Below are 5,000 nucleotides of genomic sequence, written 5' to 3'. Positions count from 1 at the left end.
GGTGTCGAAACGCCTTGTGTGGTTCGAATGCTAGGGATACTTCGTATGCTCTTAGGAAATAGCGAGGCCAGTGAAACTGTGGAGTAAGAATGAGACGAATTTATGAACCAAGAATGAATTATTATGGGGATGTATTGGTTTTGTGTAATTATAGGTGGTTGCATTACTTTTATCGAGCTTATCGATTGCATTAATAATTATTAGAATTATTATTATTGCACATCGATTATGTATGAAGTAATGGAGTAATGATGAGAACAAAAATGAGGAGCAAAGAAATAATGAAGAGAATAGATGAAACGAATATATATCAATAATAGAGACTGCCAAGTGTGCATTATTATTCGCGACAAGATTAATGTTACTGATCTTGAAAATGTGTCTTGATTTATTTTTCAAATTGTACGATCGATACAGGTCTGTGTTATTCATATTGTGCTGTGACGTGATTATGCGATTTGTTATATTCTATTTACAAATTTTACTCCAGGAGATTGTTATTAGTTTACCTCTGATTTGTTGCCGTTACTATAGACTGGTCAATTTAATTCTCGATATTCTCTATATTGCCTCTTAAATAAAAGAACGAAGGCTAGGCGTGTAGAGAAAGAAGCACAGCTGAAGAGCGTGAGAGCAAGGGGGGGGGGGGGGGGGGAGACAGATTAGATGTAGGGGGAGGGAAGGGGAGGGAGGGAAGGGGAAGGGGCAAGAGCGAAAGCAGAGAGAGAGAGAGAGATGAAGTTAACGAGGAAAGTACGTGCCGTACCCAAGGCAGGGGCTGGGGGGGGGGGGGGGGGCTGCAGGAGTGGGCGGGAGAGGTGAAGGGGAAATAAACGTGATATTTGGTAATGAAATCAGATGTTTTCAACTAAGGTGAGGTGGAAGGAGAGGGAGAGGAAGGGAAAAAGAGGAACAAGAAAAAACGACAAATTGATGAATATACAAGTAGATACGTACAGGTGAGGGCATAGAGACATGGTGACTGACGAAAGGAAAGAAACAAAAAGGAGGGGGAGACGGCCGGGTACAAGCAGAAAATACTTAAAGCTCTCGAAAATAGGCCAAGACGAGGGAACAACAATCGAAAAAGAGAAAAGGCTCAGAGAGGAGCATACGAAAGACCGATGTAGAGGAGTCGAGTACCCTTGGAAACACGACAGAAACAGAAAAACAACGGCAATGACAACAAGTGTATCGTACAGCCGTGGATATCTGACGACCACTGGAAGACGACAGATCCACGACGAGGAAGACGCGGCGCCGACGAGAAGGGCGGACGACGACGAGGAGAACGCGGCAACGACGAGGAGGGCGGGTGGCGACGAGGAAGACGCGGCGACGACGAGGATGGCGCGACGACGACGAGGAAGGCGGACGACGAGGAGGCCCTTTGTGTCACGGCCCTGATGGATGCGCCCGTCCCCGGAAAACTTCTTCGTAAAATAAACATAGGGAAAGCCGCGTAGGACGTGATCTATGAATTCTTAAAGGTTTTGTTGTTCTCGTGGATCATGCACTTCGCAGAGGGATTTATTCGCCGGATAACTAACTTACGTTATGAATAATGGTCGGTTTATTGGATAAGTCACAGGATTTCTGGTAAAGAAGAGGCTATTCTTAGTTTCCAGCATTATATATCACATGTTACGTGCCTTGTGGGTATATCATATATTATTGGTCTTGTGAGTCGAAGGAACGTGCAGTAAAATGATGTATATATTTCTCGTTCAGTATATTGTTACTATTTTCTTTTTACACCTCATTTATGATGATGGAGACGTGATAGACTCGGGGTTGGGGCGAGGGAGGGCAGTTGCCACACGCACGCCACACCATGCAACTGTTCAAAACTTCATGGTAGCATGCAGGGCCTTTGAGAAGGAAAGCGGGAGAATGGGGGGGGGGGTTAATAGGGGAATGGGGGCGAAAGGATTGGGAGGGGGTTAACAGAAACCCGCTACCGTGCCACTTGTAGTTCCCCTACTCTCTTCAGACGAAAAGTTTTATGAAATCAATATTAACTCTAAGGTTAATGAGCCAAACTTGGAGGCCATTCACTCTCCTCATTCATCCTCACCCGTGCTCACCCTCTCCCTGCCATCTTGCCTTCGCCATCCCTGTAGTCGGCTGGCCTGTGTTGTTAAGGGTGACGTGATGCTAAAAGAGAGAGACAGGCAGACAGACAGACAGACAGACAGACAGACAGACAGACAGACAGACAGACAGACAGACAGACAGACAGACAGACAGACAGACAGACATCTACTGTTTTCCCTATTTTTATCCATTTCCCCTCATCTCACCTTTTATCCCTATTTCCTTTCCCCCTTCTTGCTTTCGCTTTCACCTATCATGTGCGTTTCCCAGGAGAACAACGAGCATATACAATTAACACATCGGCTTTGTGTGTGTGTGTGTGTGTGTGTGTGTGTGTGTGTGTGTGTGTGTGTGTGTGTGTGTGTGTGTGCGTGCGCGCGCCTGTGTCTATATCTGCGGTTAGATCGTGAGAAGACGAGTAAAGTTTGTGACACAGCTTGGGGGGCTCATAAGATTAAAGCTGGAAGTATAGAATATTACTAAAGAACGAGAGATAGGGAATGGTGGAGAGAGAGAAAGAGAGGATGAGAGAGAGAGGATGAGAGAGAGAAAGAGAGGATGAGAGAGAGAGAGAGAGGATGAGAGAGAGAGAGAGAGAGAGAGAGAGAGAGAGAGAGAGAGAGAGAGAGAGAGAGAGAGAGAGAGAGAGAGAGAGAGAGAGAGAGAGAGAATGAGAGAAAGAGGGAAGGAGGGAGGGAGGGAGGGTGAGGGGGGGTTGTTGGTATCTTTTGAATATACTGATATAAAGATAAAAAGGATGCATTTGCACATGTGTGCTCTTGGTCAAACAAATAAACTGGCAGAACGATGGACAGACTGGCAGATGGGTAGAAAATGCGAGTAAAGTTTTCTGACATACGACACAAAGGGAGGAAAAAAATGTATGCGCTTATATATTTTTATGTTTGTAAATGTATCCTTGCGCGCGCACACACACACACACACACACACACACACACACACACACACACACACACACACACACACACACACACACACACACACACACACACACACACACAGATGAACAATAATATGTGTTTGTGTGTGTGTGTGTGTGTGTGTGTGTGTGTGTGTGTGTGTGTGTGTGTGTGTGTGTGTGTGTGCGAGAATGTAGTTGATTGGACATATAACCTTTTGGTGTCAGAATAATATTGTCAGATGATTGACAGAAGGGGAGCATAAGAAATCTCGGAGGGCGGAAGAGTGAGATACAGAGATTACAGAGACACCTCTGCGATAAGCCGGCCGATAAAAGCCTAATCAGCGGCAGGAGAGCGAAAACTGTCCGTCAGTCTGAGTGTTGCCAGCGGGGGTTCACCTGTCCAGTCCCTCCGGATCCATAATATTTTGTCGATTTTCAATACCAGTCGCCGGTAGCTAGGCCGAGGGGGGTGGGGAGAGGGGAGGGGCTTTTGTTTAGCACGGGCCAGAACCGGCCAAAATACGTTCAGATATTTTGATGAGATATTTGAGGTTCCAAAATTTGAGGATATAGCATTTCGACATTTTCGCATCGGTGCCCGCGTGGATTTTGAAGATATTCGGGTTTTATTCGGGTTTAATGGCCGCGGCTGCCGGAGGAAGGTGAATTATCAGCGGCGTGTCGGCGAGAGTGTAATTAGTGGCCGTTCTGTCCGTCAATGAGCCTCGTCTGCGGCACTAACTGGCTCGGACCGTGATTGTGGGCGGTCGCGGGCGCGGGCGCTAATGCCTATTTATTTATTCGTTGTGATACGGCGATGCCATCATTGCGAGAGCGGCGAGGCTGCAACATTTCAGGAAATTTTGGTTTAGAAATCTCGTTTCACTTTTTAAATCTGATGTCTTTAATTGTCTCTGCTTTTAAATCTATAAATGCAGATGGAATGGGAATGAACGCAGATCGACCTGAATGAGCCAGCCGAGGCTCGAGCCACCGGCTTGTTGACACCACCCGCGCCCATGCAGCCCATCCCGGTACGTGGGGCCGTAACTCGACCCGGCTTCCCTCTGACACATTCATTGTAAAAGTACAAAGAGGCGGCGCAAATGGCAGCGGATCCATTGCTCTTCCACGAGGATACATAAGGAAGGTTTTAAGACGTCTTGACATTAAACACGGGGAGGCCGGTTGAATTGCAGGCCGGCATTGCAGGATCCTGCGAGAAGAGCGCACGAGTTCGGGAAGAGGGGAGGAGGGGAGACGGAGGGGAAGCTGCCTGTGGAATTAATGCCACGGCAGTAAATTGTAAAATATTATACCCCATTTGAATTTATGTATACAAAGCGGCGGCTGTAAGGTTAAATGGCAAGATGTTTCCCGGAATTCGTGAATTGCAAAACTCGGCAGCGATGATGGCGGCGTTTCCCGTGCCCGCTGCAACGTGATGCATTATCCAATCTGGGCGTAGGACTGTTGATAGCCCGCCTTAATTATTGTGTTTACGCGGCCCCGCTGCCTCGTTGATGGCAGGCTCATTATTAGCTTTCTCTCCGGATCTTTATGTGTTTGGTCGTTTCTCTCCTCTCTTCCTCTCCCCCTTCCCTCCCCCTACTCCTCCGCTGTCTTCTTTTCAGAGGATGAAAAGGGGAGAGGAAGGTAGACGGAAGAAGGCGTTGTGTAAGGGATGTGAGAGGTGGAGGAGGTGGAGAAAGGGGTTGAAAGAGGGAGGGGGGATAATAGTAATGATAATAATAATGATAATGATAATAATAATGATAATAATAATATTAATAGTAATGATAATAGTAATAATAATAATAGTAATAATAATAATAGTAATAATAATAGTAATACTAATAATGATAATAATTATAATAATAATGATAGTAATAATAATAATAATAATAATAATAATAATAATAATATTAATAATAATAATAATAATAATAATAATAATAATAATAATAATAATAATAAT

At 45.3% G+C, this 5,000-nt stretch overlaps 1 protein-coding gene across 2 annotated transcripts in view; it reads left to right on the top strand.

The window, feature by feature from the left end:
- The window catches only part of LOC125031779 (discoidin domain-containing receptor 2-like), a 740,435-nt gene that overhangs the window by 224,447 nt on the left and 510,988 nt on the right, over positions 1–5,000 (top strand). The gene's annotated exons all lie outside the window — the stretch shown is intronic.

The sequence above is a fragment of the Penaeus chinensis genome, chromosome 13 (assembly GCF_019202785.1).
Source record: "Penaeus chinensis breed Huanghai No. 1 chromosome 13, ASM1920278v2, whole genome shotgun sequence".
Taxonomy (NCBI): Eukaryota; Metazoa; Arthropoda; class Malacostraca; order Decapoda; family Penaeidae; genus Penaeus; species Penaeus chinensis.
This window is presented reverse-complemented; position numbering and strand designations above follow the sequence as displayed.